Source organism: Sciurus vulgaris, assembly GCF_902686455.1.
Source record: "Sciurus vulgaris genome assembly, chromosome: 6".
In the NCBI taxonomy this organism is placed as follows: Eukaryota; Metazoa; Chordata; class Mammalia; order Rodentia; family Sciuridae; genus Sciurus; species Sciurus vulgaris.
This window is the reverse complement of record NC_136466.1, coordinates 43,843,032-43,856,845: the sequence shown is the minus strand read 5'-3', so window position 1 is coordinate 43,856,845 and position 13,814 is coordinate 43,843,032. Positions and strand designations below refer to the sequence as shown.

General features: G+C 34.3%; 1 protein-coding gene across 1 annotated transcript in view; it reads right to left on the bottom strand.

The window, feature by feature from the left end:
* Positions 1–6,104, bottom strand: part of KCNN2 (potassium calcium-activated channel subfamily N member 2) — a 276,234-nt gene extending 270,130 nt beyond the window's left edge. Inside the window, exon 1 of the mRNA XM_079143884.1 lies at positions 6,017–6,104. The gene's annotated coding sequence lies outside the window, so the exon portion shown is untranslated. The remainder of the gene's footprint in view (positions 1–6,016) is intronic.
* Between the last annotated feature and the right edge of the window lie 7,710 nt (positions 6,105–13,814).

The following is a 13,814-nucleotide window of genomic DNA, read 5'->3' as shown; positions in this document are numbered from 1 at the left end:
ATTTTGTACTTTCTGAACTCATAAAACTTAACAAAGAAGGAAACACTGAAAATCATGAATATTTATATATTCAAAGTAAGGAAGTAAGTGAAAAAGCTCCTACATACCAGGAATGGAGAAACTTCAAGAAGATCATTACGATTTCAATTTTGGACATCAAACTGCTACCTGGTCTCTGTTTTGATTTAAAAACATGTTCCAACTATTGTCAATTATTAATAAGTACTACATTTTTCCCAGAAACAGAATATATCATGATTTTATTTTGAAAAATTAGATATATGATGAAAGGCTATACCTTTTAAGTTGACTGCTTTTTAAATATTTTTGGTCAACAACATTTTAAAAGTTTGAAATAAATCACTAACCTTGGTTTTATTAGTTTGGTAAGTGTAATATTCAAAATTTTCTTTTGTACTACATAAACTTCACAAATCTATTCTGCTTACTTTACCTAACAGAACTTCAAAAGCAATTGAGACATTCATCAGCTTATTTTGGGGCTTATTTTAAGAAGGGGCTTCGTATTTATTTATTTTTCAATTGAAATAGATTTTGATTGAATAAATTTAACTGTTATTTCAAGACTAGAATTTTAATGTTCCAATATAGTATATATCTGAACTCCAAATCACTTAAATGAAAATGCTTGCCATTTTTTTTATCCTTTCCCAAATTACAAGCTTTATCAAGAAGAACTCTAAAACTTGGAACTTCATCATCATCATCATCATCATCATCATATCTGGCTCATAACAGGCACTCAAATCTTCACTGAATGAACTATCCACTTAACATGTTCCAAGAACTATATGTCATAAAACTCCTCATGTGCACCTCACATGTTTATGAGCTTATTAGGTTTCATGTTTATACTGTAACTTTGCAAATTAGGAATTCTGATCCTTTAAAGGTGAGGAAAAAAAGTATGGGAGTCAAGTCAAAAACAATATTATACAGCTAAGGGTGAAAGAACTAGGTTTCATTTTTTCTCTAGTTCCAAATTCCATTATCTCTCCACTAAGCCTGCTGCTCAAAGGATTAAAGTACTTGTGGTAATTATTCAATCAAGTTAAAACTTCTGTCAAGTGCACAGTACAATGATAGGTGCTCAGGAGGACAGAAAAAAATGAATGGACATGGGCTCTGTCTTTAAGGAGGTTATCATCTACTGAGAGGACAGCTGTACAGACAGCTAATGATATAATTATGGCAGAGGTCGGAATAAAGCAAACTCAGAGTATTATGGTACAGGGTACTGTAGAGGGATGAATAAAGAAGAAAATCACTTCTGAGGGCACGTGAATCAAAGAATGCTTCATGGAAAGGAAACTGAAGCTAGGTCTCAAAGAGTAAATACAATATGACAGGTAATATTTTTTCATAGAAGGCACAGCAGAATTAGAGTTAGGGAGGTAGGAAGACACACACTTATTCAAAGTTGCAGTCATTCATTCAATAACATATTGACTACTATAAATATTGGGCATAAAGTAGGTTAGACAAGATAGCTACTTGGTCTTCTTACATGCTAGAGGTGAAGAGAGTAAAATATCAAAGAAACAAATATATGAATGAAAATTTTAAAAGAGTAATGAGTTTGAGTAAATTAAAAAAAAAACTTTTAGAATGAGTGCTTAGGGAAATTAATAGGTTAATACAAAATAAATCCAACAGTGTCTGCTAAAGTTAGTTACTCACATAACCTGACTCATCAATCTTTTATATATATATGGATAGTTTTTCAACAACTTTTAACAACATGACAACAAAATGAACATAATCTGAATAAATATCAGCCACTATGAAACATTATGCAACCATTTAAAAAATGATGAATTGGATATTCCTTTCAATGACCTCAAGGGATAGACACATCATTAAAATAAACATCAAGTTGCAAAATATGTGTGTGATATAATCAGATTAAGTAAAAAATTAATTCATTATATATCAAGTACTGTGAAGGTGTAGGAAATGGGCACTTTTACAAACTGGTGTTATAAATTTGGAAACTCTACTAAAGATTTGACAGTTATCCATCCATGCTAAGAATGTAGTGTTTGATCCAACGGTTTCAAAACTAAAACACTCTAAAGGAGTCTTATATACTCTGCATCTTAAAAAACCATTTAATGTTTCCCTTATTTCAAAATACACACACACACACACACACACACACACACACACACACAATGTGCTTTTATTAAACAGTTCTTTCACCCCTAGCTGTGTAATATTGTTTTTGACTCTTTACATCTTTTCCTCACCTTTAAAGGATTACAATTCCTAATGTGTAAAGTTGTAGTATAAACATGGATCATACACACACACATACACACACACACAAACATGCTTTTGGAAAATTAAGTTCATTTTTTATTTGCCGGCTGAAGAACACAAAAATGCTTTCTCTTCTCTGTTGTTCCCTCCTCAACTCTTCTTCCCTTCCTTGACCCATTATTTCTTCTGATGAGATAGATCTTCAGGTACGAAAGTCTCAGAATGTTATTTTTTAAAATAGACAAAATAAACTACATGCTTTATTAATTTATTTTTATTCATTCATTTCTAAACAGTCCATGTGTCTCTTCAATTCATTTTTGTTTCATCAAACCATGAACTTAAATGTTTTACAAAGTCCGTAGATGAATGTTTCCCAGTCCTAACATGCTTGGGGCTGACCCTAAGAATTAAGAGGAGGGCGGGAATGTGGCTCAGCGTTAGTGTGCTTTCCCTGCATGTGCAGCCCGTGCTGTGGGCGTGGCCAGAGGCAGTGCTGGCTACCATAGGAGAAGGGGTATTTTCCTAGTAGACTATTTCCAGTCCTGTTTTGTTTCCTGTTCTCAGCATCACTCAATGCTGCTTCACCGGGGCAATGACTGGTTGTTCCAATAGTGCAATTACTCCAGCTAGATTTTCCCAACACTACCAGAACCTACATCACCTTGCCTCCTCAGCTGTAGTCCACTGGTGCCCAGGACTCAAAGGTCTGGGTCCCTAGCAGCAGCACCTCCACGGCATTCCTGAGACCCCAACAGGACTCAGCAACATCCCTCCTCACAAAAGTTTGAGTCCAGGCTCTTTGAGTCCCTTATCTAGTCTTCTAAATTTTAAAAATGCCTAACCTCTTCCTTTTACATGTGCTCTGAGAAACTTAGGTTCTCTTTTTCAGATTTCTAATTCCTGGCAGACAACTGTATTACATTTCTCCTTTTAAAACAATTGCTATGGTTTTAAGTCCTAACTGGACTCTGAATATATACTTCTCTATCAATAACAACTGCCTTTGAGCATCCAGTGACATTTCTGTTTTACTGACTACATGATACTATTAACTTCATTACATGTAAAAATTATTAAATTTTGTTTATATTATTTATTTTATTCGTATTATTTTTTTATGGTTAAAGAAAAATGGACATGGGTCCTCTCATTTCTCCTAATTTCAAAGCAGTCAATTCAAGATGACTTTGAAAAGGTAGATGAAACCATTTCCAAGAGACTTTTCTTCAAATAAACATTTAGAAGCTTCAAAACAGCAGAAACCTCCTTGTATGTCTTTGAAAATATTTTCATTTCAGTGGACTAAAAATCATGGGTTATTTTTCTATCCAGGTCTACAAAACTGCTAATTTCAAACAGTGGATGCTATTAATTTAAGTGTAATTATGCCCAGGTGTTTATATTTCTTTAACTCTTGATCTAAATTATACCTTTTCATTTACATAGGTAACAAAATTAAGCAAAAATGATTGGATTTTTATTAGAATTATATATATAATTTTTAGAAAATCAATGAATGACACTGTTAGAAGTCAGAGAGACAGAAGGCACAAAAGCAGAAGGAACTGTGATATGGATTATGAGTTGTGGCATTCATCCTTAATGATTAAATGTTTCAATCCAAGTAACCATACCACCAGTTTTAATCATCAAAAACTACCATTGAAATGGCAATACAACATACACATGATCTGAACTTTTTCATAGCCAAACTTGCAAAGAAGTACTCACTATATATCTATTTTGAGAACAAGACCACTTGTTTCACCAAAAGTCTGGCTTTTAATATTAATGTCTCACTCAGACATGACAACCATGAGAATATGGTTAAGAAGCTCTGCCTTTCCAGTCTAATCGAAAAATTAACTGAACTGTATACAACAAATGATTGGCAAGTGGGGTGTGGAGTAAATGTGCAAGAGGTTTACCCTTTCTCTGCCAAGACGATGATTTGTCAGCAAGATGGAGCAGCCAGACCATCTCTGTCTTAGGCTGCTCTAAATAAACAAAAAGGCATCGGTACAGGCGGGTCACAGAAAATGCCTGTAGGCTGTATGTGTGAGGGTTAATATCTGTTTGCTCCATATAAAAATAACTGAGTGATATATCCTGAAAGAGTATTTCAGTAAGAACTTTATTTAAAAAAAATATATTTCTCCTTTCCAAGGATAAACCATTTTGTTGTTGTTGTTACCATTTTTCTAGGCAAAAACCAAGAAATCATTTTGTTTTTAACGAAAGATTTCTCCAAGTACTTAACAGACAAATCTACTGAAGACCATTCCCCCGCCACCACCACCAAATTGTTCTTTGAATTTTGCCATAAGTTCTTTAAAAGGAAGATATTATAACATATTTTTAAATACAGCTTCTTTTTATCACTGTCCTCTGGTAAGAACATACCGAAGATATGATTCTCTGCACTGAAATCGGGCTAGGCCCATAAATTAATTTAGGAAGAATTAACATTTCCATCCAAGATGACAGTATATCTCATAGTTTTTAAACGAACTTATTTTTTGCTTTATTTGCACATGAGATAGAAGGCAAATCAATGTTGGCATTCTTGAGCATTGTTGTTACCATTTCAACCCACTAATTCCTCCATTCCTAATTTCAGAATCAAATACAGCCCCAAAGCATTTCAAGTACTCAGTTCCTTTTCTACTTTGATGTCCACTGCTTGTCCACTGGGAAGCCCTTTCTTTTGTGGTAGTTTTAAGTGACAATCATGTCATAAGAATACATTTGAGGCTGCCTAGCTAGATATACCACACAGATATTCTTTTCTAGGATCTTACAGATTTCTGCTCAGAGGACCTGGCCTGGGTGCTGGGTCCTCAGATTTTCTCTAGTGTCTCTCTTCCCCTTTTTGTTCCTTGGTTAAATTTTTGAAAGGAAATCTGAATTTGAAGAGGCTTTGAAAATTGTTTTTTCATCTTGCCTTGCATATACTGTCGCTACAGCATCAAATACTTATCTGGCACTGGACGGTAATAAATGTAAGGGAAAACATAAACAAGCATCTCAAACATGCTATATAATCCCATATGTTATCTTGTTTGAGCATCACCAACATCTGTAACATCATCTTTGGTTTCAGGTAAGGAAACTAAAACTAAAGAAGCTGAAGAAGTGTGTTTCAGAGCAGAGGTTGATGAAAGGCAAAACCAACACTAAAACTACCTTCTGATACTTGATCCCATCAAAATGCTCTCTCTCACCAATCCCATGGCACATAGCAATAATCCCAGCATTCCGTGCACTGGGGCAGGAGGATCAAAGAGTCAAAGCCAGCCTCAGCAAATTAGCAAGGCCCTGTCTCAAAGGAAAAAATAAAATTAAATAAAAAAGGGCTGGGAATCTGTCTCGATGGTTAAGCCCCTCTGGGTTCAATACCCTGTACCAAAAAAATAAATAAATAAATAAAATGCTGTCTCTCATCAGAAACCATTCTAAAGTTTAAATGAGAAGTCATTTATTCACTCATAAAAACTTTTTGAGCACTTACTACATTTTATCAGTATAGTGGTAATTGACTATCATTAAGAAAAGTTAGGCAGTTAATGGTTGAAAAAATTCACTAAGCTGAAAACATTTGGAAACATAAGCAAAGATGAGACTTCAACTGAAGTAAATTGGACTGACCTAACATTAACATTTTTTTTCAGTAAAATCACTTCTTACATTAGAATTAACTGCAAATATTTTTCTACTATCTTTTACTTACCACTATTGCTCATATCCCACTCCATTCCTTGAATTCACTTTTTCTTTTGCTGGAGTCCATCCTTCTGTAGTTCTCTCAGCAAGAATCTGTAAGAGGTAGATTTCATTACTCTTTGTCCAAAAAATTCTATATTTTATTCTCACTTTTGAATGACAATTTAGTTCTGTATGGAGTCTCAAGTTTAATGCTTATTCCTCAACATTTAAAGTTTTAATCCCATTATCTTCTAGCATGCATACCATTAATTTTAAAAAATATGCAGTCAGATTAATTGTTGCTAGTTTGTAGATAATCTTTAAAATAATTCCTAGTTAAATTATCTCATATTTTACCCAGGGCTGTACCATGTATGGTTATATAACTCGTCTTGTGTGAAGGAATATGGCTAAGGAAGGAAGCAAGTAAGAGCAGAAAACCAGAACACGGGCCTTTCACTGAGGTCCTGAAATTAAAGATCAGCTGTCCCAGGGCACCAATTTCTATCTCACATAAAAATGCCATATGGAGGGGCTGGGGCTTAGCTCAGTGGGAGAGTGCTTGCCTAGCATGTGTGAGGTACTGTGTTCAATCCTCAGTGCTGCATAAAAATAAAAAAGGCATTGTGTCCATATACAACACATATATATATGTATACAACATATATATATATATATATATATATATATATATCCTGAGCTGTTAGGATTACAGATTTGCACAACGCTGCCCAGCTCAAAACTTCTTATTTTAAGAATCTCTTTTGGAAGCCTGCTTTAATATTTTTTAATCTTTGGATGATAATTCACTTGCTATTGAATTTGTTGGCTATTTTTTATGAAGCTTTGTTTTCATCTTCTTGGGTAAGATTTTTCTCCTCTTGTCATGGTGAGAAAACATGTGGTCCATGTTTTCCTCAGCATTTTCGCTGCTGTGACTGAAAGACTAAATCAGAACAACTGTAGAGTAAGAGAAGTTTATTTGAAGGCTCACAGTTTCAGAGGTCTTAGTCCAAAAAAGGCCAGCTCCATTCCTCAGGGCTCCAGGTGAGGCAGAAGAGTGTGGCAGAGGGAAGAAGCTCACATGCTGACCATATGGAAGCACAGAGTGCTTATATACCCCATAGCCACACCCCCAATGAGCCACTTCCTCCAGCCAGACCCCACCTGCCTTCAGTTACCACTCAGTTAATCCCAGCAGGGATTAATTCACTGATTAGGTTAAAGCTATTAACCCCAATCACTTCTCCTCTAAACTTCGCATTGTCTTACATGTGAGCTTTTGGAGGACACCTCACATCCAAACCAGAACAGTTCATCATTTCTCTGTTGGGAGTGCTGAGGGATGTGGTCAGTGTGTCAATTCATAATACTAATTAAATTAGAAGTTTCAAGTATACATTTTGAATGTACTATTTATTAAACCAAGAAGTGCTCAAAAGATATTATAATTTTGGTTTGTAATGTTAGTATTCACAACTTTTTTTTTCTAGATCAATGTTTTTAACTACATAGATCACTACCAGCAACATAGGACTCACAGACATAATCCAACGTGCCACCTGCTTATTATAAGGACCATTGGCTAAAAATTCTTTTATATTTTGAAACAATTTTTAAAAGAAAGAAATAAGCAAAACAGACCATCTGTGTCCTTCAAAGCCTAAAATATTTACTATTTAACCCTTTCCAGAAAAAGTTTTGCTGAACCTGACAGTCTATCTATACATGCCTCCCTAATAAAACTTTTCTCATATTTTTCATAGACTTATTTTAGAGTAGTTTTACATTCACAGGAAAACTGAGAGGGACATGGTCTCTGGCCCATCATATGCATAGTCTTGCTTATTATCAACACCAAAGTGATAGATTTATTATGATTGATGAACCTACACTGACTCATCATTATCACCCCAAATCCTTAGTTTACATGAGTACTTACTCTTGCTGTGGTACATCCTATGGGTTTGGACAACTGTATAATGACTAGTACCCATCATAACTTTATCAAATAATTTCACTGCCTTAAAAATCGTCTGTGCTCTGCCTATTCTTTCATCTTTCCCTCCAACCCTGATGATCACTGATCTTTTTAACTCTCCATAGTTTTGTCTTCTACATAATATCACACAGCTGGAATTCTAAGTAGACAGTCTTTTAAAATTGTATTCTTTCATTTAATAATATGCATTTAAGTTTCTTCCATGTCTTTCAATAATTGATAGATTATTTATGGTGCTGAATAATATTTCATTATCTGTATGTACCAGTTTCTTTACCCATTTACCTACTAAAAGACATCTTGGTTTCTTCCAAGTTTTGTAAATTATGAATAAAGCTGCCTAAAAATATTTATCTTCAGGTTTTGTGTGGACATAAGTTTTCAACTTATTTGGTTAAATGCCAAGGAATACAATTGCTGAGTCATATGATAAGACTGTTTGATTTTATAAGAAACCACTAAATTTTCTCCTAAAGCTCCTGAGCCATGTCGCATTCCCAGTAGCAATGAAAGAGCTTGTTATTACAAGTCTTTGTCACTATTGGTGTTGTCAGTGTCCTAGATTTTATCCATCCTAACAGATATGCAGTAGTATCTCATTGTTGTTTTAATTTGTATTTCCCTGATGAAATACGATATGAAGCATTTCAAATGTTTATTTGCCATCTCAGTCTTCATTGGTGAGGTATTGTTCAGGCCTTCTGCCCATTTTCAAATTGGGTTGTTTTCTTACTGCTAAATGTTAAATGGTTTTTCTTTTATTTTGAGAACAATCCCTTAAAAATGTGTCTTTTGAAAATATTTTCTTCTCATCTGTGGCTTATCTTTTTATTCTGAAAGTTTCTTTTGCAGAGCATAAATTTTAAATTTAATGAAGTATAGCTTATTAGTTCTTCCTTTCATGGAGTGTGCATTTAGTATTGCATCTAAAAGCTATCAACATATTAAAGATCAGTAAGTTTTCTCCTATGTTATATTCTAAGAGATTTATAGTTCTATGTTTAAATTTAGATCTGTGACTCATTATAAGTTAATATTGATAAAAGGTATAAGGTATGTGTTTAGATTCATGTTTTTGCATGTTGCTATCCAATTTTTCCAACATGTTTATTGAAAAGAACATTTTCACTCCTTTGTATTGCCTTTGCTCCTATGTCAAAGATCAGTTGACTATATTTACATGTGTCTGTGTCTAGGTTCTTTAGTCTGTTCTTGATTTGTTTGCTTATTCTTCTGCCAATACTACAGTGAATTCATTACTGTAGCTTTACTTATCCTGAAGTTGGGTAATGTTGGTCTTTCAAATTTGTTCTTCTTCAGTATTGTCACAGACTTTATTATTGTGGAACTTGATTCTCCATATGAAATTCAGAATTGGTTTGGTGAGATCCATAAAACTGGGATCACTAAATCAAGTTGATTGACATTTTAATAATATTGTTTTCCCATTCGTGAATATTTAATATATCCCCATTTATTTAGTTCTTTTTATTAAGAGTTTTATAGATTTCCTCATGTAGGTCTTATATATATTATGTTAAGTGTATACCTAATTATTTTATTTATTGGATGTTAATGTAAATGATACTATATTTTTTAATTTCAAATTCCATTTATTCATTGATGGTATGTAGGAAAGCAATGGACTTTTGTATATTAATCTCATATGCTGAAATCCTCCTATAATTGCTCATTTGTTTCAAGAGTCTTTTTGTTTTTGTTTAACTAATTCTTTTGGATTTTCTGCATAGATGATCATGTCATCTGTGAACAAATACTATTTTATTTCTTTCTTCACAAACTATACTTATTTCCTATTCTTGTCTTATTGCATCTGCCAGTTTGAAGAGGAGTGGTGAGAGAGAATGAACTTATCTTGTTTCTGATCTTAGCGTGAATGCTTTGAATATGATGTTAGCTATAGGTTTTTTGTAGATATACTTTATTATGTTGAGAAAGTTTCTATTACTAAAGAGTTTTTACTGAGAGTTTTTTCTTTTAAATTGTAGATAGGTATTTCTGTATCTATGGATACCATACCAATTATTTTATTTTTAAAAAATTCTAATTCACATTTCAAAACTACACTGAGATACCCTGTTCAAGGGTATACTGGTTTCAGGGACAACATTTTGAGATCTACCAACATGTTTTCTCAAAGTGTTAAAAACAGATTCAAATCAGTTGAGCATCTATATTTCTCACTGAATGTAGAGTGCTGTGCTAATGTCAATTATCTTCTATCGTAGCCTAACCTATATAGTATATGAGTGCAGTTTCCACTCTCAGACGAAAAATGAGAAAATAAGTTATTTTTTGTTTTTCATTTTTTCTCAAATTATTAAAATTCCAAATCTTAAAAAAAAAGTTCTGGGTATAGTAGTATAGGACACATGAGAGAAATAGGAAAGTTTTGGTTGGAAAAAAGCAACTTACTATATTAAAAATATTTGAAGACCTTAAAGAGAAGAATCTTAGCTAAAGTAAATTCATCAGACCATACCTAACATTCTTTTAAGTGATATAGATGAACTATAAACTTTGCATTAATTTTTTAAAACATTACATTTATCCCTGAGAAGAATTTAGATAACAAAAATGCTTCTAAAGCTAGGTGGTGTATTCCTAGTACTTATTTATCTTAATCATATTCTAGATACTAAAATAGCTGAAAGTTTTTGGCCCAAGTAGGAACATGCAAAGGCAAACTTTCTAACAAAAGGTACAAAAATATCTTCCAAAATTATTTACAGAGCTATTTTCCAAATAACATAAAGGCTCCAGTGACCTGCAGTTGGGGATGAGAGAACAATCCATTCTTGCCCCCTCACCTCTGCCCAGAAGTAGAGGACCCAGGACATATCATGCAGAAACATGCACAAGAAATTTTAATGTACAGAGAGAGTGACTCAAGTCAAAGGGAAGTCTGACTTTTAACAGTTTTGTGTCTTAGCTTCTGAACTGATTTGTTGATTTAACTGTAGTAAGAAGGCTGGGCTATTTTTCAAAGCCAGGAAAGACACATGGTCTCTTCCTGTCCCAGAGTGTTAGTCCATAATCATGCCGAAAGGGTTTTGTGTTATTGAGCATAAGGAATATGTTTCACAATGAAGAAAAGCAACTCTCTCTTGCTATTCCTTATCTAGTGATCAATTTCTTTCTCCCAGTTGAATATAAAGTACATTTTCCACTTTAAAATCACCCTTTAGAAATTTTGTTCTTATTCACTGTGGCAGGGAAGATAAAAAGTGATTATAGTGTCTATCCTGAGCCTCGGCTCCTGGTTACAGCTGACAAGTCTATACCCTGGTAGGAATAAAATCTTAAATGATTGCTATCTTTCTGGCTTTCTATACAATACAAAGACAAACTGTGAAACAAGTCCTTTTGAAAAATGGAAATAATTTCATTAAGTCTACCCAAGTTATACTTTTGGCAAAGCAAAATCTGTCACTGAACCAGTACATTCCTCTTCTCTCTTAAGCCCTTGGTTATGCGGAGGTGATAAGTAAATGTTTCGTCTGATCTTGGTTCCAGATGAATAATACCCATATTATTCATTTGGAACCGAATATACCATCTGCTTCTTGTTACCAAAACTGTGTGGCTGTGACATAATGTTAGTTGTTGGTGGTTTTGCTGAATTATTCTTTTTGTGAACATGAAGATTGCTTTTAGAATTTTCCCTCAGAGAAAGTGGTTGTTGTTATGACACTGGAGAACTGAAAGACACTCAGGTTATAGCCTCCCCTTGTCCAAATCACAAGTGCTGATTTGATGCCATTAATCCATTTTCATTACCTCACTCTTTGAGGAGCCGTGAAGAGCAGAGTGATGAGCAGGGTCAGAAGCAGCAGGAGCTATGTGGACTCTGCCATTTCTCTGAGCATCAGTGTTACTAGATTCTGTCCATATCATGGTCAACTTTCTACTCTCTTCTTTCCTACATCGATGGTATTTGTGACTTTGAAATGCCTGTACCTTTTTTGAGTATTTGCTTTGTACCAAGATTCTGGCTGGATCAGGATTTAGCTTCAGATATTACTGATTTTTTTTGGTTTGTTTTTTAATATTTCCTAAGGCAAATGTGGACAACGTATGGCCCACAGGCCAAATCCAGACCATCATCGACTTTTATAAACCAAATTTTCCTGGAACATGACCACACTCTCTTTTTACACATTCTGTCTGTGACTGTTTTCAGGCTGCAACGGCAGATCTGAGTAACTGCAAGAGAGACTGCGTGGCATAGAAAGTTTCAAATATTTACTAAGTACCCTTTGCAAGAAATGTTTGTTGAACAGTGATCAGGGGTTCTGACACTATTGGCTTAGGAAGTTCTCTTACTCTCTGTGTCTTCCGTTAGCTCAGCTTTCTAATCTGGAAACTGGATCAGCAACAGAACCTGTCTCATAAGGTTCTTGTGAGAATGAAATTAGATAAACTGTGAGAAATGCTTAGCACAGGGACTGGGTAAATATTCCATAAAAGTTAGCACTGTTAAGACTTGCAGTCTTATTTGAAGCTATCAGTTTTAACTCTTTGTTGTAGAGCAGTTCAGTACAAAGAACAAGAGCCTCAAAGCTGGACCCAATGTATACGGTATGGCTACCTGTGCTGCCTTAAGAAGCTATTGTACTTCTATTTCATTTTCTCTGAGAATAATGAAAATTACTGTGGAGACAAAAGAAAATCCTTAAAACTTTCAGAGAATAATAAGACCAACAGCAATAATAAGACAAATGATATACAACAGATGAAAGATCACAACAGCAGCAAACCCAACAACTGCTGGGAGCTAAAATGAGATGAAATGCATTCAAGATTTCGAAGAAAATGGATTTTCAACCAGCATTCTATACTTAGTTGAACTATTAACTAAAAGTGAGGGTAAAACATTTTAAAGATGCAAATTATAAATCATAAAAATAAATCAAAATCTCCCCCAAACTATTTCTTGCCAATTAATTTCAGAACATGCTTAATACAGAAAAAAAGTAAACTGAGAAAGAAAGCAATGTATTAGCTGGAGGAATTCTGAGAAGATGAGTTGCAGTACAGATTTTAAATCTCCTAGAGTTCCCCCTAAAAAAAGAACAAATAGGATAAAAACCCATGGACATCATCTGCACCAAATCTTAGTGATAATGCATCACCTGAAGTCATGAAATATGAGTGGGTGGAAAGATGAGGAGAACCACTGAAATGGGAAGATCTGAATAGAATCAACAGTGCAGACAAAGGACTTCCTGATAGCTCTGAGAGCAGAGGACCGAAACAATAAGGAGTTTTCAAATCTAAAATTAGTAATCTTTTCTTCTTTCCCCTGTGCCCAGAGTCTAATTTAAGGTGGTTACCCTTTAACCACCCAGACTATCTCAAAGGGAATTATTAGATACACACTACTTTTTGTAAACTTATCCAATTCTCCACCATTATTAATTGGTTGTATCAATATCTACATTGTTAGAACATGTAGACTTTGTATATACTATTATGAGGACATTTATCTAATTTGTCATCTGAATCAGGAAAGTTTTGAGAGTGAATGGATCTGCTAGCAACTAGGCCAAGACCAAAGGGATCAACTGGAACCCATTGGAAAATTGGATCATGTATTGGATCATCTCCTTTACAACAATTGTTTAGTATTACTAAAAAAGGTAAACATACACTTAATCGTTATCACTTATCCTTATAACTGATACCCCTCCAGTCATTTTGGTCTTCTGAAACCCACTGTCTAACAGATTTTGCAAGAACTACTCATGAGAACTGGGGAGATAGCTCATTTGGTAAAGTGCTTGCCTTACAAGCATAA